Source organism: Astyanax mexicanus, chromosome 11 (assembly GCF_023375975.1).
Source record: "Astyanax mexicanus isolate ESR-SI-001 chromosome 11, AstMex3_surface, whole genome shotgun sequence".
Lineage (NCBI taxonomy): Eukaryota > Metazoa > Chordata > Actinopteri > Characiformes > Acestrorhamphidae > Astyanax > Astyanax mexicanus.
The window spans coordinates 29,006,670-29,029,533 of record NC_064418.1 but is presented as its reverse complement, the minus strand read 5'-3'; the positions used below and the strand labels follow the sequence as shown (position 1 = coordinate 29,029,533).

The 22,864-nt window shown below is 37.7% G+C and overlaps 1 protein-coding gene across 4 annotated transcripts in view; it reads right to left on the bottom strand.

The window, feature by feature from the left end:
* Window positions 1–22,864, bottom strand: part of LOC103046181 (diacylglycerol kinase beta) — a 194,126-nt gene that overhangs the window by 133,025 nt on the left and 38,237 nt on the right. For 2 of the 4 annotated variants that reach the window (XM_049484970.1, XM_049484969.1), the window contains exon 1: window positions 21,953–22,342. The exons of 1 other annotated variant lie outside the window; for it this stretch is intronic. The gene's annotated coding sequence lies outside the window, so the exon portion shown is untranslated. Of the gene's footprint in view, window positions 1–21,952; window positions 22,344–22,864 lie in introns of those variants that run through there. One more of the 4 variants, XM_049484967.1, reaches the window with a different exon arrangement.

Below are 22,864 nucleotides of genomic sequence, written 5' to 3'. Positions count from 1 at the left end.
TTAAATAAAGAAAATATAATGTTTAACAGTAATTAGTTAACATGGCTAATTTAATATTTTAGGTTTTTTTATCTTTAATTTGCACTTTAACAAACAAATCACTCCAGAATTGTCTTGGAGTGATTGTTTTGGTCCGCATTATTTATTTATTTACTAATTACTGTATTCACATCTGCAAAAATTGAATCACACCAAGAGTGAAACAAATCAGATATGATGACACATATTACATCTTGATTTTGAATAAAAAAATCTATTTTTAAAACCCTTTAAAAGAAATGTTATTTATATATTTATATATCAAGTCTTTAAGACTTAAAGCTGATATCTGTAAGTTTTGGGATTTGGGGTCCTCTCTGGTGAGAATGAGTAATTACACTGAGCATGTGGAAGAATCATTTTAAAATGGGTTTTCAGAGCCGATGAATCAGATTCCAGGTTATGTTCAGGCAGAGAGAGAGAAAGAGAGAGAGAGAGAGAGAGAGAGAGAGAGAGCACGCTCAGTCAGAAACTTCACTTCAACTACACACTTTGTTTTTACTATGAGTGCATGAGCTACTGAACTCTAAGTTTCAGCTTCTGAAGTCTCCATTGTTCCACCAGCCACTCCTGTTTAGTAAAACTGAGCTGGATTCTCTTTTAGAGGCTGTACGTGTGACGTAAGTGAGGTGGCCAGAAGAACTCCTGCGGAAAACGACCCAAGACCAGTTTTTAGAATGAATATATTAGGCTTAGCAGGGATGTTTTTTTTCAGCACACTGGTACCATTAAACACAATATTTTATCCCTTCTCCACTCAGAAATGCTTCTGCTTTCAGTTTAGACAGACTGACACTTTAAAGAATTATGACAACATTTACATACTACACCAAACTACACCATTATTTAAATTATGTGAATATGAAATACTCTATGTTGTAGACATTTTATCATAACTTGCAAGTTAAGATTTATGTAAAGATTTTAAGATTTTTAGTAATTCTGGGACATTTCTGTAGACACACGTGCATGAACGCTTCCATTTTCAAATGAAGTAGGGGTGAAACGATTACTCGAGTAATTTTAGTTACTCAATTTAAGAAATGTATCAATTATTTTAATGAATCGTTTCATTAATTTTAAAACGCAGAGCACGGAATTTAGCTCAGACTTTTAATGTGAAACAACTCTTATTTTATTTTTTATCTGATTACTCGATTAATTGAATCTATTTTTCAGTAGAGTACTCGATTACTAGAATAATCAATAGATGCAGCCCTAAAATGGAGTAAAGAAAAGAATAAGAAGCACAGGTTTAGATCTGGCAACGACAATATGCATCATATTTTAAAACTAACAAGAAAATCCAACAATGACTTAAAAAATCTGAAAGGTGCAGAACAGGTGTCAGATATTTTAATACTGTTCCTCCTTTTAAATGCCAATTTAAAAACTGCTCACATTTAGCTATACATCCAGGCAGCAGGACTAGGACAGCATGTGAACAGGCCAGTTAATCCAGAGTGGAGATCTTAAGAGATGAAGGCTGAAGAGACAAGGTTAATGAGCGAGTGTGTATGTGTGTCTGTCTGTCTGTTTGTCTATGTGTATAAGGTTAATGGGCTGCTGGAGGCACGTGCAGATCGACAGGATGGGGCCACCCCTCTGCGCGAAGAGGGATTCTGTTTGCTCGGGCAGTTGCCTGGCAACCTGACGTCATAAGTTTTTGCAGCAAGGAGATGAACAGAAAGGAGGGGGGGACCTGTGTTTATGAGTGTGTGTGTGTGTGTGTGTGCACATTAGGCTGCTTGTTTATGGTTTTCCAGCATAGAGGTAGAGCAACATGAGCTTCTGAGACCTCAATAAATCAGCAGATCCTTCACAAAACAAGGTATAATAGGAATGATCCTTTAGCACATCCATTAAAGCCTGCTCATTTCACATTTCCAGACTGTATTAGAAGCAGCCTATAGATTGTATGTGACATCACATCTAGAACAACCAGGTCAAGGATGCAATTAAGCTTCACTATTAGCACTCGAGGCTGAAGGAAAAGCAATCAATATTTTCATAGATTTTTGCCATCGACCTGCTTCGTGTTAGGTGTGCACACTTCATATATATAAATATACAGTTCTTATATGTCGTCGATGTACCTTCATTATTAATAGGGGCCTCTGTTCAGTATAATAAAGGCTATATGTGAAGCCCATTAATGTTTCAGTCAGTTCCATAAAGATCTATGCTATAACTGAACACACTGCGCACTGCAAACCGAGGCATGACCATGGTTTAAACATCATGGGCTGAGAAGAAAGACTTTAACGAAAAGACTCTCGAGCGTCAACTCAGCGCCATCCTCCTCCACTGCTGTGCCCTATTCACAGAGATAATGATGCTGAGTGAGTCATTCAGGTATTCAGGCTAAACTGAGAGAACAGAGAGAGAAACAAATATCTCCCCAATGTGAAAGTCCTCTCTCTTCTCTTTCAAATACTCTATGCTAGCTTTAGGGCTGGATTCATTCACAATCTGTTTGATGCCACTAATGATATACCTTCACTTTGATTCTGCTGAACAATTATGATATGAATTAATGATACCTTTTAAATATAATCAAAGTAAACATACAAATAAAAAATGTGTGAAATTACACAAATAAAAAGAACTGCTTAGGGAGTAGTATATAACGGTAAATCACTACATAGAGATGACAGTAAACCTTATCCTTCGATCATACTGTAACATGTGATGGGGGGTTTAAACAGCTGCCGCTCATTATGAACAACACAATGTGAACATGTCACGAATCTGTTGCACGTCCGTAAATGAGCCTTTCCAACAATCAACAAACCATTGACCATTTTTTTTCCTTTAAAAAATTAAATATAATAAAATAAATAAAGTTAATGATTTCTCTTAAAAGAGAGAAATTGACCAAATTTTGCAAAGGCTCATTAACCACATTTATGCCCATATTACATATGTACATATATAAAATTTATGGCTGCTGTTCATTAGTTTGCCAGTTGCTTTATGGAAGGTTCAAACTACACGACTTTCTGAGTTGTCAGTTGTTGTGCTGTTCACACTACAAGACTGACCGGCGACCCGGGGTCATAAATTACATTATTTTTCACAGCGGCAAATCGTGGACTCACCTGGCTGCACTCCAAAAACACGTATTGTCATGAGAACACGGCAAAAATAAACGCACACGAAAACTAACCAAGCCATGCCAGAGAATCTCTAAAGAGGAGAATATACACACTTTCAGTAAGTCCAAAAATAATGGGTTCTTATAGAGCAATTGAGCAAAATCCGAGTTTATAATTGTCTTTTTTTTTTTTATACTGAAATATGTACTTATGTCCTTAACACAGAACTATATCAAATGTTACAGCACCGCAGACAGATTTTTTAGGGTTTTACATGCCTTTAAAAGTCCCAAAGTTTGATCCCATTGGCTGTATGTAGCCATTGCTCCTGACCACCAGTCACCGACAGGGTCAGATATTTAGCATGCCAGATATTTGCTGGGCGTTTTCATCTGTCTTTTAGTAGTTCACACTACATGACTGAGCGAGTGCCGAGAGATCCCTGATTTTGATATTTTTGTTAGTGATAAACAAAAAACTGTAAGCGACTGAAAAAACTGGGCAAAAGTATGTTGCAATGATATTGCAGGGCATTCTGAGTATACTGAAGCTCCTTTTTAGCTGATATCAAATGGTAAGTATGCAGGGAACACAAGGCCACTGCTGAAAGACTCTGTGAAATGGAATGAAATTATGCTCATTGAGTCAGTTTAGACTTGATTTCTGCTTTGGAACAGTGCATTTTCCTGCTGGAATTAACCACGAGAAGATGGGTAACTTGTGGTCATAAGGGGGGCCATGCACATGGTCAGCAACAATACTCCAATAGATGTCAGAATTCAAGCAATGTCTGACCTGTTTTAACAAAAGTACCTTAAAAAGCATTCCCCACACTTTTACAATATTACACAACTTCTGGTCTGGACTGGTGTCTCAGACAACAGTGGATCCAGTGCACAAAATTCTGCCTCTACTGTCTATGTGTCTCAACAGACCAATCTAAATTTAACCTGAGACTGCAGCCTCAGCCTTCTGTTCTAGACTGACAGCAGTCAAAATTTACAAGGTCCTCTGCTGTTGAAGTATATATGTGTCCTGTATTGTAAGATTTTCTGCTTACTGTAAACATTATCTGAAGCTGCTGGTGCATATCTGAATCTTTTTATGCACTGCACTGCTGCCACATCATTGGCTGATTAGATCATTGCATGCTTGAGTAGGTGTACAGATATTTCTAACAATGGTCAGTAAGCGTAAATATACAGTGATGTTATTAATATTAATATATATTAATATATATTATACCATTACAGCTCTGTGCAGGAACATTTCATAATTGCTTTATTTTTAAAAAAATATCCTAAATATTATATTCCAAAATGTCCAGTGACGGCATCAAAAAAGTGGGCAATATGACAACATTTTATCAAATTGTGATACATTTTATCATATTTACATTAAAATCTCTGTACTATGAATGAAGGTATTTAAGTAGACACATTTATTTGCATTTAACTATTGTAAGGAATATAGTGGGCCATGAAAATGTCTTTTAATATCATGATACACCATTTTACCACACTGTCCAGCTCTACAGCATCGTACAGCATTTTGAAGTGTAGAAAAAACTACAGCCGTTTGTATATATGTGCATTAATCTGCTGTTACAGTTTAATTATAAAAGACCGAGGAATAGTTTCAATCAGATGTATCAGATTCAATACAGTTTTATGTTTAAAAAAGGTAAACATATAAAAATAACTAAATAAAGTGAATATGATTAGTAGAAAGAAGCTGTATTGAATGTTATTTTTGTAAGAAAATAGAAATAGAACTAATTTCCAGATTCTTTATATCACATCTGTTGTATATTTTTTTGATAAATCTGTGCATATAAACATCCAACAAATGAACTGCTTAGAATTTATATGAGGGATTTGCTCTTCTCTCATTGTTTAGATTATGAGGCTTAGTTATAATACAGTGTAACACACCCTGTGCTGTGTGAAGGCTGTGCTTTGGCCTGGCCAGCTCCTGCTAGTTATTTATATTCTTCTAAATGGTGCTACACTGTAGACAATAGGAATTTTAAATGATATGAGTGTAAATTATGTGACTAAAAAAAGAACATAATACCGTATTTTTCGGACTATAAGGCGCACCGTATTATAAGACGCACTATCAAAGAACGCCTATTTTCTGCTATTTTTCCATACATAGGGCGCATCGCATTATAAGGCGCGTTAAGTGACACTAGAAAGGGTGCCTATATCAAAGTGAACAGGGGTGGCGCCATGTTTCCCTTCCCCCACCAGGGGTGGTCGCTTGCCGGTGGAGCGTCTCAGTATACAAATCTAACGTTAGCTCTTTCAAAGTCAAACGAGTGCTGGATATTAATCTACACAGATTCCTCTCCTGAAAACTGTTTATTTGGGTGAGTAACGTGCTTCAGTTTATTTACAGTAAGCTTAGATTTCCAGATGTCCACTAAGGCTTGCTGCACCAGCGTTAGCATAGCTATCCGCTAGCACGCTAGCTAGTCACCTAAACTAGTAAAGTTAACCCAAACTTAAACGACAGCGTTACACTGAGTAATCCTGCGTGTTCTGGTAAGACAGTGAGATATTAGCTAGCGATTCGTCCCCCGTAGCTTGTTTTAACACGGTAAACAAGCAGATTACAGGCTGATAAAACTCACCTCTGAGAGAGTTAGCGCTTAGCATCTAGCTAATGCTAGCCAGGCAAAGCAGCACAGACTTACAGGCCGATAACTCACCTCTGAACGGTGAACGCTTAGCGATTAGCATCTAACTCTAATAATACTGCTCCAGCAGTATTAAAAGTACTAAATTTAGAAAATACTGATCTCTGAACAGTGAAAAAGCTAGCTAGCTAAGCGGTTAGCATCTAGCTAATGCTATTGCTGCTCTGCACGGAGTGTGTGTTTACTGCTCCTTACACCTGACGGGTAAAATTTAGATAATACTGATCTCTGAACAGTGAATAAGCTAGCTAATGCTATTTGCTGCTCCAGCCTCGGAGCTGCACGGCTCTGGACTCTGTATAGCACTGAAACTCTCTATAACGCTGCACGGAGTGTGTGTTTACTGCTCCTTACAACCTGACGAGTAAAATTGAGATAATACTGATCTCAGTGAATAAGCTAGCTAGCTTAGCGGTTAGCATCTAGCTAATGCTATTGCTGCTCCAGCCTCGGAGCTGCACGGCTCTGGACTGTGTATAGCACTGAAACTCTCTATAACGCTGCACGGAGTGTGTGTTTACTGCTCCTTACAACCTGACGAGTAAAATTTAGATAATACTGATCTCAGTGAATAAGCTAGCTAGCTTAGCGGTTAGCATCTAGCTAATGCTATTGCTGCTCAGCCTCGGAGCTGCACGGCTCTGGACTCTGTATAGCACTGAAACTCTCTATAACGCTGCACGGAGTGTATGTTTACTGCTCCTTACAACCTGACGAGTAAAATCCATACAAAAGGCGCACCGTATTATAAGACGCACTGTCAATTTTTGTGAAAATTAAAAGTTTTTAAGTGCGCCTTATAGTCCGAAAAATACGGTATTTATTTTCCACATAATTCAAGCAAAACACAGTTGTCAATGTTACAAAAAAGTCTTCAGAAACATTTTAGAAAAATAGGTTCTGTAAAAAAAAGCCTTTTAGAACATATAATAATACAGACATTAAATAAAATAACTAAATTAAGTAACTCATTTAAAAACAGGGCCTGTTAGCTCTGGTCTTTTGTATTTTAGTGCAGTACAGGGTGTAAATATCTTGTATCCTGCATTTTTAAAATTATTTCAGCTATTTTAATTTTACTCAAACATATAACTATGAAAAGCAAAATCGGATAAACTGATTCAGAAACTGAAGTGGTCTCTTAATTTTTTTTCCAGAGCTGTATGTTGTACTAGTGCTGGGTGGTATACCGGTTTATCAAGTATACTAGAGAGAACGGCACTTTGTCTGAGGAGCTCATGTTGCTGCTCCTCACTCTATGAGTTTTTTTTTATCCAAGTAAAATAGTGAAAACAACAGAAAACAGCAACTATTCACTTAGAAAAAGATTAATAAAATTGCGTAATCTATCCAGAGCTAGAAAAAAGGCTCCTCTCGTCCCCAGATGAGCCTAGAAGCGGTCCTGGTTGCAGAATCATTTATTCAGCACAAGTGACAAAACTTGTATTTATACAAAATATAAAAAATATATATATTTATACTGTAGCTTGAAGGATAACTTTAAAGCACACTGAACTAAATGTATTTTTTAACTGGAGAAAGAAGGGAATTGTGGATGATTTTATAATCCATAAAATATTTAGGCCCATAAATATTTAGTTTTGAAAAGGAAGCTGTGTTAAAGTTGTTGTTGTATCTCTTTTTTAAGGTCTATTGTTTACATTCTTTAGCTGTTGTCCTGCTAATGAAGTCCTTCATATATTCCTTCATATATTATGTAATTTTATGGGATAAACTAAACCCAACAGTAATCACAGCCTTAATTTAAAGCCGTAGTGTTTTATATTATACGTATTCCTAACAGTACAGTAAGTCACAAAACTATATAAAAGTCCAGTCATGCAAAAAAATATATATATATATATAAATAATAATAATAATAATAATTAAATAAATAAAAATACTTTGGTATACTGTGAAACCTTCAGAATCTTGAAAAACACTGTGAAATATTTTTTTGGTCATACCGCCCAGCACTATATTGTACTGAAATTATTCAGTGCTAAAAAAAATTCTGAATGTCTTGTTCCAACCGGATTGTCTGCACAAGTTGGGAACTCGGCCTGGTGTTCTGCAGCAATTTTAAGTATGAGCTCTGCCAGGCCACTTAAAAGTGACCGTCATGGCCATTTTTTATTTTATTCTTAGCAAGACTGCATGTGGTCAAGCACAAAGCTTTTTCTGTGAAAGTCAAGTACAGGGTTATGTCTCCGCTGGCCCCATTAAACAGTATGGGTCTCATTACTCTCCCTCGCTTCTTCTCTCCGCTCACTCTTTGTCTTGCAGCGGAAAACTCCATGTATCTTGCGTGATTTACCACTCCCTCTTCCCTTTCCACTGACACTCCATTACATTCTAGCCATGTAGTATTTATATCTCTCCCTCACATCTATATTACATGTCTTTCCCACTTGTTCTCTTGTTCTCTCACTTTCTCTATCTTTCTCTGACCGTCTCTCTCTCTCTCTCTCTCTCTCTCTCTCTCTCTCTCCTTCTATGTTTCTGTCTCTTTATTCACTTTATTCCCCTTGAACTACCAGACAGGTCCTTAATTACTCTTCTGCTCATGTAGAATTTATTTGACTATGACAATCCCTCTGCTCTGTACACCAGCCACACCCAGCTACTGTCTACACAACCCTGGTGACTGGGAGGTGTCTTCTAATCCTGTGATTAGATCTGGTAAGAGACAATTTACCAGGAATGTATTCATTCAGAATATTGCAAAGACGACATTTCACATCCTCTGCAGATACAGATATACAGAGAGTTTTTTTTTACGATGGTTTACGGTCCTGTTTAATGAATCTGCTGTGCCATGGCAAAGTAAAACTGCTAGCTATAAAACGCAAGAACACAAAGCAAATGATGGAAAACATATAAAACCCAGGTTCTGTTTGCATCCATTTGCCCTTCAATTAATATTTATGTTTATGCCTTCTGCATTTATGAACATTTTGCTCAGGGGCTTAGGATTAGGCTATACTATCATTTGTACAAAACAGTACAAAGCTAAACACTACAGCACAGATATGCCATTAAATACTTCTAAAGGTCAAAAGTTAAAATATCACACAAACTCTTTTAATCATGATTTTCTGACATAATTTAAATCTGGAAGTTGTTATTGACATTGTGTCACAATTTCATGATAAATGGACCAATAAAAGTACAAACATTTCCTGCAATAAAAAGTACTTTTGATGTTTGGCTAATTATGCGAAATGAATGAATAATGTCTACTGAACATTGAGATTTTTGAAGACTTCTTTTAAAGACTTATGTTTTATTTTGTTCAGAATTCGTTCAAATGTAATTAGTTTGACTTTTGTTTTCTGTAAAGTAAGGTTGTCATTTTGGAGTGACAATGGACTTGAGTTCAATCTCTGATTTCATCAAGTCCACGAACTACATTCATCTTCTCTTGAAGTCATCGTTACATGCTCACAACCCCCAATCAAGAGCTTTTTTCTCCAGTTCCTCCTCACCAGAGTACTGATAACATTCACCTGTTTCCAATCACTCCTGTTCGTATAAATAACGGATCAGTTTTATTAACAGAAGCCCTACTACGGCCACCTACGGAGGCATTGCCCAAGGGCCCAAAAGTGGTTTAAAAAAAAAAAGTTAGTATACTTGTGCATTAAACCCGCAACCTTGCTGTAAACAACACAGCACTTTAACTACTGAGCCACCACTGTCCTCTATTTACACTTTGGTTAACATCTTATACACTAAATAGCCACACTTCACATTATGAACATCTAATTTCTTCCTCAAATAGTGCAACTGAAAAAACTGTATAATTCTATTTAACAGAATGTTGAACACCACTCAATACCTGAGTCCCTTATTTTTTCTCTCTCTCTAAAAGAGATCAACTAAAATAAAGAATGTATATTTTATGCTCACTACGAACAGAGTTTAAGTTTTATTTTATGAATAACTACAACAAATCTTTACGGATTTCCTATGTCACGCAAAACAAGCTGCATTCCCCAAGTAGAAGGAGTTCGGATTTTGTGCAGTCTCTCTTTCTCAGAGCGCTTTGCTGAAGAGGCCACACCGCCAAATTAGGACACTGATCATGAGTGGGATAAAAGAGAGCTGGAGGTATATAGCGCTGTCCAGTGCAGTGACATCATGCTCGGCCTGCAGGGACAGTGAGCAGGCACTAACGTGTAGTTTATACAGCAGAAAGTGAGGGATCAGCCGTGATAAATGAAGAGGCATGAGCGCAAGATGCTGCCAGGCTGATTGGTTGGGAATGGGGTTTAGCGAGGGGCGCAGAGCCACTAGAGAACAGCGCGTCCATAAACACAGGCTGTTACAGTAATAAACATCCTCAGGCCTGGTAGAGCCTCAGGGCCTGTAGCCCACCACGAGCAAACCTTCGCCTGTTGCCTCATCCAGTTGTCAGCCAGTTCCTTCAACGCCACTAAGCTGCTTGCAAGTATGATAATGCATTGCATTATATTTTGGCTGGACCTCTACATCACGACTGTCCACTTGATGGGTGTGTATTTAGTAAGTCTAAGAGCGTGCTGTAAAGTGCACTGGCCTGTAGTGTAATATTAGCACTGCTAAATTTGTCCGATTATCAAATTGCAAAGGAAGTAGCTGGGTAGGAACTGATAAAGCCTCACTGTACTGCAAGAGTCTGCAGAACTGTCAGTCATACTGTTTCTTATTGGCACAGTGAAATAAATAAGGGTTATAATATTACTGGTGCAAAAGATTTACTGATGTACTTCAATTTTAAAAGTATAAAAGTGCTATATAGATAAAATGGATTTTTTTTGTTCCATAAAGAGCCATGTTTTTGAAACCTATCTGTATATCTGACAGATATCTGTGTGTATGTGTCTGTGTATCAACTCTTAACACTCCCACATCAAGCTGCATAAAACTGAAACAAAGGCATTGTGTTTTGTTGTTTTGAGATACATATATTGCGATTGTACAAATGATCACAGTACTTTTCATCAGATTAGTCCACAATTCATCATGTTGTAATTTAAATACTGCACTAGTGTGTATAACTGTTTGGAATAAAACAAATGATACTGGGCAGATATAATCTTGTAGATATGTCATTGGAAAATGAAAACATACCAATACAGTTGCAGCTCAAAGTTTATTATTTACTACTGCACATGTGCACACTGCAGTGACAAAGCTAAAACAATACATTGTGCAGCCCCACTTCTGCATCTCTATTACAACATTGGCATTTCTCCAACTGAACCAACAGTATCACCTTTATTTTTAAGAGTGTAGTTAGCTAAAAACTCTAGCTATCAATTACTGCAATTATCAAAATGCCTTAAACTTGTCTTGATTCATGTGATTAATTTATCTTTTACACACAACATACACTATATCTAGACACTGTAAGGCAAAAATGGCAACATTACAGGAGGAGTGAAAAAACTGAATTGTGAATTGAAGTCAATGAAAGTAAAATGGTTTCATTTTTTTTTACTTTCTTTTTATATTTGACAAAATATAAAGAACAAAAAATCTAAAATATTAAAGATATCTGAGTGAAAAGTGTGAAAACCCTTTTTAAGTTCAAAGAACCATCACTTTATTTACAGATTAAATTTTAAGGACCAATTTTAAAGGTTCTTCACACTCACGCATTTACAAACACCTTTGTAATGTGCCATCGTACAGCTACCAAAACAGTGGGGATTGTATAATTGTAAGGAATAAAAAACTAAAAAACACAGTTGATAAATAGCATTTCATGAAGTCAAATACACTAGAGGCAAAGTGGTTAAACTGAAAAACTGTCGAATTATTCTTGAATGCTAAATGAAAGAAGCTAAGCTAACAGAAACGGAAGGAATAAATAGATACTAAATAATGATGCAGGTGGTCTATATGAGATTCCTGATTTCAAGCAGTACAATGCAGTATATTATTATAATAATTCTCGCTACATAAATATTTAAGAACAAAGAATATTGCACCAAAGTCTATTCACTTTTCTTACATAAGATGTTCAGAGATTTAATTCCCAAAGTCAAACACGCTGACTGCTGTTAGAAAGACAATTGAAAGCATAAACGCTGATCCACACTTTCTTTATCTTTTTCACAAACATAATTACTTACAGCTTCACTGTGCCTTTCTAGCTTTGAGTAGAATCTTATCAGTGATATTACTGTCCAAATACTAATGTCAGTACAGTGCAGTCTTTGCTAAGGAATGCGCAGTCACTGTATAGAGAAAGACAGAATCCGCGACCACCTGTTAGGTCTCTGGGCTAATTTGTGTGCTCGACTACCCTGCTTTGGCTAGGCAAAATAAGAAAATGCAAACCTGTGCCATCACTCTCATCACAGCTCACTTAATGGAACATTACTCGTCTTACGTCTCATTTTTCACACAGCATCGTGTGTATGAGAATTAAACCTTCAAACGTTTCTTTGTCATAGTATGTACAGCTCTGGAAATGAAATAAGATATCACTTATAAATTATGAGATTCTTTGATTTTACCAAATTGAAAACCTCTGGAATATAATCAGGAGGAAGATGGATGATCACAACCATCAAACCAAGCTGAACTGCTTGAATTTTTGCACCAGGAGTGGTATAAAGTTATCCAAAAGCAGTGTGTAAGACTGGTGGAGGCGATCATAATGATTTCTGAACTTTATAATATGAACTTCTTTTCTTTTCATTATTTGAGGTCTGAAAGCTCGTTTTTGTTGTTTCAGCCATTTTATGCAAATAAATGCACTAAATGACATATTTTTATTTGGAATTTGGGAGAAATGTCTGTAGTTTGTAGTTTATAGTTTATAATTTATAGAAAAAAACATATTTTATTTTACTCAAACATATACCTATAAATAGCAAAATCAGAAAAACTGATTCACAGCTGTTACAACTACAGCTAAAATTAATTTACATATCTTTACAATGACCTAACTTGGCGTAGCCAATCATATAAAAATTGATATAAACAAGAGATAACTTTGATAGTCTGTCATGACGAGAAGTCATCAGCACATGGCGGCAAATAAAAAAAAAAGAAATAAGTAATGCAGGACTTCCGAGTGGCATAACTGTCTAAGTGTTAGCCCCATCACTGGGGAAGTATTAATATTGCCACAGCCAACCGTGGCATCCACCACTTAGCATAATGCAGACTGTTAGCTGTCTGTTAGCTGATGTAACACAATGGTTTGTTCTCCTTCATGTGTGTTCAGCTGTGTGTTAACTGTAAGCTTGCAGCAGCTGAAAAATATGCAGTTAACCACCTTCTAATGACTCAGGGAAAAAAACAAGCTTTACTGCACCCTTCCAATCCTGACAGCATTGTATAATAGGGGGAGTCCTAGCTTGCGAGAAGCAACTGAAAATGACTAAATGACCTGTCCCCCAAAAAGGCAGAGATAAACATTAAAACGGAATGCTGAGAACCTCTTTAGCTAAGTTAAGTAAACAAAACTGTAATTCTTAAAAAAAAAACATTTTCTTTTAACAAACGAGCGCTGAATCCTGAAAACTGTTTATATGGGTGAGTAAAGCACTTCTGTTCATTTACAGTAAGCCTAGATTTTAAGATTTCCATACGGTTAGCGGCTAATGCTGCCCAACAGCACAACACTGAGGAACCCTGAGTGTTCTGGTGATATTAGCTAGTGGTTCGTTCCACGTAGCTTGTTTTAACATGGTAAACACGCATACTTTAGTCCGATAATACTCACCTCTGAATGGCAAAAGAGCTAGCGCTTAGCGCAGTTAGCGAGTAATGCTAATGCTGCTTCAGCAGTGCTAGCCAGGGTTAACAGTAGTCTACAAGCCAATAATTCTCACTTCTGGACAGCCAAAAAGCTAGAGCTTAGCACTGTTGACGGCTAATGCTAATATTGCTCGAGTCTAAATGCAGGAGAACTAAACTGAAACTCCTGCATAATGCTGTACTTCAGCATAGCAGCTTTACTGCTCCTTACAAACTAACTGGTAAGATTAATACATAAGGCGCACTGAAATTTTTGGGGAAAAATTAAAGGATTTTAAGTGTGCCTTATAGTGTAAAAAATATGGTAGTTCTTTATAAATAGAACTTATATGCTGTGCTGCACATTTTGCCAGCTGTATGAATGTAGCGATGACTTTTATAAAGCACTTCACAGTCTCATGAAAGGAATTTTTCATCAGGTATGTATTTTTGTATCAACTCAATGCATTTGCAGTCAACTGAATTACCAACCTGAAATTGAGAAAAGTGACTGACTCTAATGAGAACAGCACGAACACATCTCCTCCATAGTTGTTCTTTTTCACAAGCTTTCCTCTTTTAGTCGTGTTTCACAACCAAGTTTTACAGCTCTCAACACTTCAAAAAGAGAGAGAGTCTACTGGCTCATTAAAATCATGTCTAAGTGTTTTAACATTAATGCAGTGAAGACTTTTGAATTGTCTTTAAAAAGTCTAATAAATCATGAACCACGACAAACCATAAATACTCTCTAACCCTCCTTCTCACTCTCTCTCTTTCTCTCGCTATACTCTCTGGGGCATGTAAGATCAAAAATTCTGGGATTATTTACAGAGGGGTTGGATGTCATGGCAACAGAAGGGTTTGGTCTGAGATTGCATTGCAATGACAAAGAGAAGGGAGGCAAGACTCTAATTCCCAGCCTACAGTAAACCCTCCAACTCACTGCCCTGCTCAGCAGCGTCCACAGCCATTTACAGAGAACGGGGAATATTACAGGGAACCAGTATAGGACCTTGAAGTGCAACATGTGATACTAAGTGGACAACAATATGTTAAAAAATACATATAAAATAACCAGCAAAACAATCACTTCATACATCTTTAATTATAGCAAATAACATGTCAACTTACAACTGATTTCAAAGCTTAAATCAGTTTTTCTCAACCCTGGTCCTCACATACAGCATTTCCTCTGCTCAACATACAGCTAATTCTTTCATTAACATTCATTATTAAATAAAAGTGGGTGTGTTAAAGCAGAAAGTGCACTGTAATGGGCAAGGTCAATAGACATTTGAAACCAAAGAGTGTAAAAACTGTATTACTAATGGATTTTAGCCAAGTTAACTATAAGCTTGGTTGTTTTTCAGTCGCTGATGGTTTTTCGTTAAAACCGACAAAACTCTACTCGGAGGCAAATCGGTGATCTCTCGGCGCTCGCACAGTCATGTAGTGTGAACTACTGAAAGACGCGAGCGAGCTGTTGCTGACCGATCGCTGACCAGTCGTAGACACCTGGCAAATATTTGGCATGCTAGATATCCGACCCTGTCGGTGACTGGGAGTCAAAAGCAGCGGCTACATACTGCCAATGGAATCACGGAGAAAGAGAGAATCACAGATCCAAAACACACCCCAGAGCTGTTATGGAGATTATGACCACTGTCTGTCCCCTCTGTTATAACATGAAATGAGTGTTAAACTCTAGAGGGAACCGGCGAGTGAGTCCTCTATGAATGGGGGTGAATGTAACAAAAAGCTAAAAACTGTATTATTAAATTAAAAATAATAATAAACTACTTGCTCTAAAAATGTATTTAATTTTTGAAAGTAGAATAATGTATTTTACTAAAATGCAAAGAAAGTGTGCCTTCATTTTTCAGTTTATCTACAGAAAATATAGAGTATTTTAAAAAGGGAGCTGAAAACTTAAAAAAAAAAAAGATGTCTGCAGTACTGTTACATTTAAAATAGTTCTGTGTTGAGGACATAAGTTCATATTTCAGTATAAAACTGATCAGATATTGGACTCACTACAAGTGCATATTCTCCTCTATAGAGATTCTCTGGCATGGCATTGCTAGTTCTAGTGCTAGTTCTGGTGTGTTTTCGTGACGAAACGGGTTTCTGGAGAGCAGCCAGGTGAGTCGGCGATTTCCCACAGTGAGAAATTGAGCAATTTGTGATCCTGTGTTGCTGATCAGTCATGTAGTGTGAAAGTCTCAACAACTGAAGGACTCACGATTACAGCTAAGCCAATCATGTAGTGTGAACAGCACAATGACTGACGCCTTAAAACATTGTGTAGTGTGAAACTGGCATTACACAAAACTGCTAGCAGCAGCACTTAGCAGCATTAAACTGGCAAAACGTTTTAAAGAACCGCTACCCATATATTTAGAATTTGGTCTTGTCTCTGTAGCAAGTGGAACCACCTAGCTGAAGCCTCCAGTATCACACTTAGCACACAGACAATTATGTAAAGCAATATGTTCAAAATACAGATAACTGTCTATGCAATGCATGGCCAAACAACAAGTATATCTTTAGCCATATTCTCTATGACTGCTGTGTAGTAAAGTGATGTAAAGTGATGTCACACGTAAGTCGAATACTATACTAAACACTTCCTAAAATGTACTTTATTACTACTGACCTCATTGAACATTGAGCTTGCGGTTGTTTTTGTAGTGTATGCAGTGTTAGCTTGCATGTAGCAACATACTTCAACTGGTTAATGACTTATTTGTAATTTAGAGAATTAAGTGGCATTTGGGAGGGAAATGTATGCAGGCAGGTTTTAAAATTGTAACTTTTTAATATTAAAAACATGTGTTTGATAGTAGCAATAAAATATCCAGATAATTTCTGTCCTTTACAAATCCAATCTAGACCAGTATAAACGCACAAATCTAAGATTTGGCAAAAAATATCTGGATGGGGATTGGTTAAACTATGCATGCACTACCACTTAAATAAGTATAGGCGTTTTAAACAGAAATACTAGCAGGTTTCAATGTTTTACTTTATTGCAGAATAGTATTAGGGCTCTGTAGAATTAGGTAATTTTGCACAAGTGCAATATTGAAAAGCATGAGATTCCTGAAACAATAAGAATAATTGCATCAAACATAAAGCAGTTTACTACATCTCAACCTTGGTTCTCGAGACCCACTACACTGTGCTTTTCTTTCTTGTTTTACCACAAGAAACATAGTGATGGTCTGTTAATGAGCTGATCAGCTGGATCAGGTGTGTTTGGAGAAGAAAAGAAAAAAGTATAAAAAAGCTGCAGGGCAGTGGGCATCCATTATGCATTATAATGAATTAACATTGTAATTATTGTAGCAGGCCTAGCCAGTCATTTGATCAGATGACATATCCTTATTATTTGTTTACAAGTTGGTCTGAGTGGCTGATCTTCCAGGATTCCAGGCCCTTGGCATTTTAAAGTCATTTTCCTTTGAGGACAGCAGCCTTGCAGCCAATACCACCTTAATAGCTCCAATTAGAGCGTCGGACTTACTGCTTCCAAAGCCTTGAGTGCTGAGCATGCCACCATGTACATCATGTACATAGTAGAAGCAAACAAGGGTAGTTACCAAGGAATATGTACACACACACACACACACACACACAAACACACAATAATATGTACACACTGTCAGGTCTGTAAATATCAACTATAACTACAAACATGATTTGGAGCACACAATATATCCCCCAACACACACATTTCAACATTATTATTTTAATAGGCACAATAGTTTAATACTTACAATGCATGATATGCAAAATTGACACTTTTTTGCTGCTTGATCTGAAAGAAATGTTCACACTGTTCTCTTTTTCTCATGTTCTCATTTTTCATGACATATCTACCAGAAGAAAATTATAATTATATTTAATCAAAAACCGATATCATCTGTTTTACACAAATACTGGATATACATAGCACATAATATTAGGCTCACAATGTTAGATCACTGACTTCTGGTGAAATCTGGTGAAAAATACTGCAAATATTGAAATGTATAATCAAGCACTTTATGCATTATGACTTATCATTTCTACACCCATTATCCCTTTATAGGAGCCATTTGAAGTTCTATAATTACTATAAGGACTATAAAGATTACTAGTCCTGAAATCTGTTTCTCTGCATTCTTTGCTGTTATTCTTTTTTTACTCTGTTCGTCTATAGTCAGGACCCCACAGAACCACCAGAAAGCAGGTATTATTTGAATGGTGAGTCATTCTCAGCACTGCTGTGACACTGGCACGGTGGTGTGTTGGTGTGTGTTGATATGTGCCGGTATAAGAGAATCAGGCACAGCAATGCTGCTGGAGCTTTTAAACATGGTGTCTATTAGACACACCTACGCAGCCAGTCCACCATGTTAGTGCTGAGTGATTTTTATGATTAATTCGGTTACAATTACAGTTTTACTGCGATTTTCAATATGGAGCAATATGGAACTCCTTAAAAGTTATTGCTTCACAGTTTGTGTTGGTCATCCTTTAGTCTTTAATTAGTTGTCAGGTGTTTACAAACTCCAGCAGCACTGCTTTCTAAACCAGCAGTTTAAACATGATGCCTATTTTAGTTTGTTTAACATGATTAAAATAACAGTGACTATTTTATTTAAAATGCACATTAAGTGTTTCATCCAATATTTGTTTGATCAACCCATTTAATTGAAATTAATTTTTTTTAATTAATTTTCTGCCATTGACAATAGAATTTTGATATATATTGTAGATCCCTGCTTTAAATCCTATGCAATTTGTTAGGTTATCATTTTTAATGGCATAACAGCTTAAACTACCAATGTAACAAAAATAAAAAAATGTAAAGGCTTCCACCTTTGAAGGCATGTTTTTATGCCAGGTTCAGACTTAATGATTTTAGCCCAGTTTTTCAGTGGCTGACAGTTTCTCGTTGTTTGCCGACAAAAACTCTGCTCCGAGCCAGATCGGGAATCTCTCGGCACTCGAACAGTCATGTAGTGTGAACTAGTAAAAGACGTTCTCCGAGCCGTAGCTGACTGATTACTGACCAGTCGCAGACGCCTGGCAAATATATGGCATGCTAAATATCTGAGCCTAGTTTTAAACCATTTCTTTGTCATATGTAGTTATATTTTTAGTAAGGGGAAACAATCTAAAATCTAAGATCTGTTTTTTTAGGCCACAATCGCCCAGCACTACACCATGTACAGTTGTGGTCAAAAGTTTACATACACTTGTAAAAAAACATAATGTTATGGCTGTCTTGAGTTTTCAATAAGTTCTACAACTCTTATTTTTCTGTGATAGAGTGATCGGAACACATACATGTTTGTCACAAAAAACAGTCATAAAATTTGGTTCTTTCATAAATTTATTATGGGTCTGCTGAAAATGTCACCAAATCTGCTGGGTCAAAAATATACATACAGCAACAAAATTTGTCAATTTTGGTGATGTAGCGAGTTGTGTCAATCAAATTAGCTTCATGTCATGGCCTCTTCACTTCTTGTAAGTGATTCTGATTGACTACAGCTGTTGACTTCTCATGAGCCCATTTAAATAGGGCTCATTTGACCCAGTGATTAGACTCAGCTACAAAAGCTACAATGGGAAAGTCAAAGGAACTCAGTGTGGATCTGAAAAAGCGAATTATTGACTTGAACAAGTCAGGGAAGTCACTTGGAGCCATTTCAAAGCAGCTACAGGTCCCAAGAGCAACTGTGCAGACAATTATACGCAAGTATAAAGTGCATGGAACAGTTGTGTCACTGCCACGATCAGGAAGAAAACGCAAGCTATCACATGCTGCCGAGAGGAGATTGGTCAGGATGGTCAAGAGTCAACCAAGAATCACCAAGAAGCAGGTCTGCAAGGATTTGGAAGCTGATGGAACACAGGTGTCAGTCTCCACAGTCAAGCGTGTTTTACATCGCCATGGACTGAGAGGCTGCCGTGCAAGAAAGAAGCCCTTGCTCCAGAAAAGGCACCTTAAGACTCGGCTGAAGTTTGCTGCTGATCACATGGACAAAGATAAAACCTTCTGGAGGAAAGTTCTCTGGTCAGACGAAACAAAAATTGAGCTGTTTGGCCACAACACCCAGCAATATGTTTGGAGGAGAAAAGGTGAGGCCTTTAATCCCAGGAACACCATGCCTACTGTCAAGCATGGTGGTGGTAGTATTATGCTCTGGGGATGTTTTGCTGCCGGTGGAACTGGTTCTTTGCAGAAAGTAAATGGGATAATGAAGAAGGAGGATTACCTCCAAATTCTGCAGGAAAACTTAAAACCATCAGCCCGAAGGTTGGGTCTTGGGCGCAGTTGGGTGTTCCAACAAGACAATGACCCAAAACACACATCAAAAGTGGTAAAGGAATGGCTAAACCAGGCTAGAATTAAGGTTTTAGAATGGCCTTCCCAAAGTCCTGACTTAAAACCCATTGAGAACATGTGGACAGTGCTAAAGAAACGGGTTCATGCAAGAAAACCATCACATTTAGCTGAACTGCACCAATTCTGTCAAGAAGAGTGGTCAAACATTCGACCTGAAGCTTGCCAGGAGCTTGTGGATGGCTACCAAAAGCGCCTAGTTGCCGTGAAAATGGCCAAGGGACATGTAACCAAATACTAATGTTGCTGTATGTATATTTTTGACCCAGCAGATTTGGTGACATTTTCAGCAGACCCATAATAAATTTATGAAAGAACCAAATTTTATGACTGTTTTTTGTGACAAACATGTATGTGTTCCGATCACTCTATCACAGAAAAATAAGAGTTGTAGAACTTATTGAAAACTCAAGACAGCCATAACATTATGTTTTTTTACAAGTGTATGTAAACTTTTGACCACAACTGTAGATGTAAATTCAAGAGACAGAAGCTCATCTGTTGCTTCACAGTTTGTGTTATCCTATAGTCTATCATCAGTGTTCAGGTGTTTAAAAACTCCAGCAGCACTGCTGTCTAAACTATTCAGTACATCACAGAATAACAAAATATCACAATGTCAGTTTTTTTTCCAGTATCATGCAGCCCTAATACACAAACACATATGTATTGCACACATACACAGAGTTTAGTTCTCGCTGTCTCTGCATCTCACATCTTTTCGAGATACCCAAGGAACCAGCGCCTCTGGTGTTTGCATGATGAGCCTTAATTAAGCGTGGCGATTTGAAATTTATCAAAGTCAGCCTCCGAGTCCACAGCGCTGTGGGTCTCTGTGGAGCGTCATCGCAGCCTCTCAATTGATTACAAACCTCCCCACGTTGCTAATATACACACATACACGCACACGGGCGCTGCACAGAAGTGTTTGATCTAAAACAAGATGGACCGCTGGCCAGTGTGAGAGAAGGCTGAGCGGTGCAGGAAGTGCAAAACAAACAGCAAAATGGTTGAGTGGCATATTCTCTTCCATGTAACCAGGATCCATCCCCGTGGACTCTACAACCTGATGCTATTGATCTCTTTAGGGAGAGGATGTGTAGCATGCTAGCAAGGTGTACACAGATTCCACACACACACACACACACACACGTACAGACACAAACACACACACACACACAGTTCTGTGTGATATTGTACAGACAGACAAGACAGAGACAGAGGCAATGAGGAGATCATATAAGCCATATGTAAATAAGAAGGGAGTAACCGTGTGTCGCCCAACCTGCGAGTCTACTATGCACATCAGTCACGCTGTCTATGTCAGAGACATCACAGGTAGCATCTGACACGCTGCAGGTCTTCATGCAGCAGCTGTTTATGTAACTACCTGCTTAAAGGAAGCTTATATGTTGCATTGAAGGGGAGCTTGCATGCAATATGCATGAGATGTGAGATACATATTATTTATGTATAAAAATAGCTTTCCTGTATATGAGAAGCAATACTGAGCACATGACAATTACAGCCAATTATCGGACACTATAAGTGTGCTTGGAATCAGCTGGGCAATATGCACAGAAGAGGTAGATAAACAACAGATAAAACAACAGAGAAAACAAGAAAGTCATATGGTCACAGGTTTGTCAGTTACCAATTATCTATGCCCTGTCAATATGGACATTGAAATGGGATTGTATTGAGAGGAGGGACAGATAGAAATAGAGAGATAGAGAGAAAGAGAGAGGAAGCTAAGCTCACAAGGTTCTGTCTATTAATTGCATTGCATTTTTATTGTATTAAAACACAAGCCTAAGGCATTATACGCCTGCATTTTATTTACTCTCTGGATCAAATGCAGCCGCCTGACACACTCCACTATAGCTTCATTCAACTGGATGAACAGATCAATAAAAAACCAAGCAAAACAGACACAAAATACCAAATATCAAACACATCACACCCTACCTCTGCTCATCCAGGTGATGATGCTGCTATCATGAGCTTCTTCAGTGGGTCAGAGCATCAGTGGACCCCATTGATGGCAGTCAAACACGAGCACGAATCTCAAAGCTCAAAGCTACGGGCAGCGGTTTTCACTCAGTGGCAACACAACATTGCTTCCCTCCAGCATGAATTAATTAAACTCTCTTTCTCTCCCTCTCTCTCTCTCTCTCTCTCTCTCTCTCTCTCTCTCTCTCCTCTCCTCTCGTGATTATCCTCCAGCAGGTTGTGGGTTGTTAGCGGTGCTCTGGTGCTCTCTCTCATGCAGCTGCAGCAGCGTGTAGAAGCGTCCCTGCACTTTCTTTTCTGACAGCCTGTTTACACAGAGCCGACTGCTCTCTCACTCTCTCTCTCTCTCTCTCCCTCTCTCTCTTTCTCTCTCTCACACACACACATAAGCTTCCCCTGCCATCGACAGTACAATATCAGAGCGCTTCTAATAGGGCCACCCCTCCCCTCGTGAACCAGCCCAAACACCACAGCCCATGCCTCACTGTTTTTATCTCTCTCTCTCTCTCTCTCTCTTTCTCACTCTCTCTCACTCTCTCAGCCCCTCTCACCACAGCCTTACTATTTAAAACACTGTGTTTGTACACATGCAATAATAATTTGCTTGTGAGAGAAACTGAAAAGGCTTTGAGAATGTGAGAAGAAGACTTAATATGACATTGAGGAAAAAAAACAGCATCAATAATTGACTGTTTCCTATTTGCAGAAAGCACTGTCATTTTTTGTACATTTTCGAGTCACACATTATTGATTGTGTAAAAGCCTTGTGTCTTTATGTGTCATTTTATATTCATATATACATACATAATGTATAATGTGAATCTGTTATTCATATATACGTATATAGCTCTGGAAAAAAAATAAGAG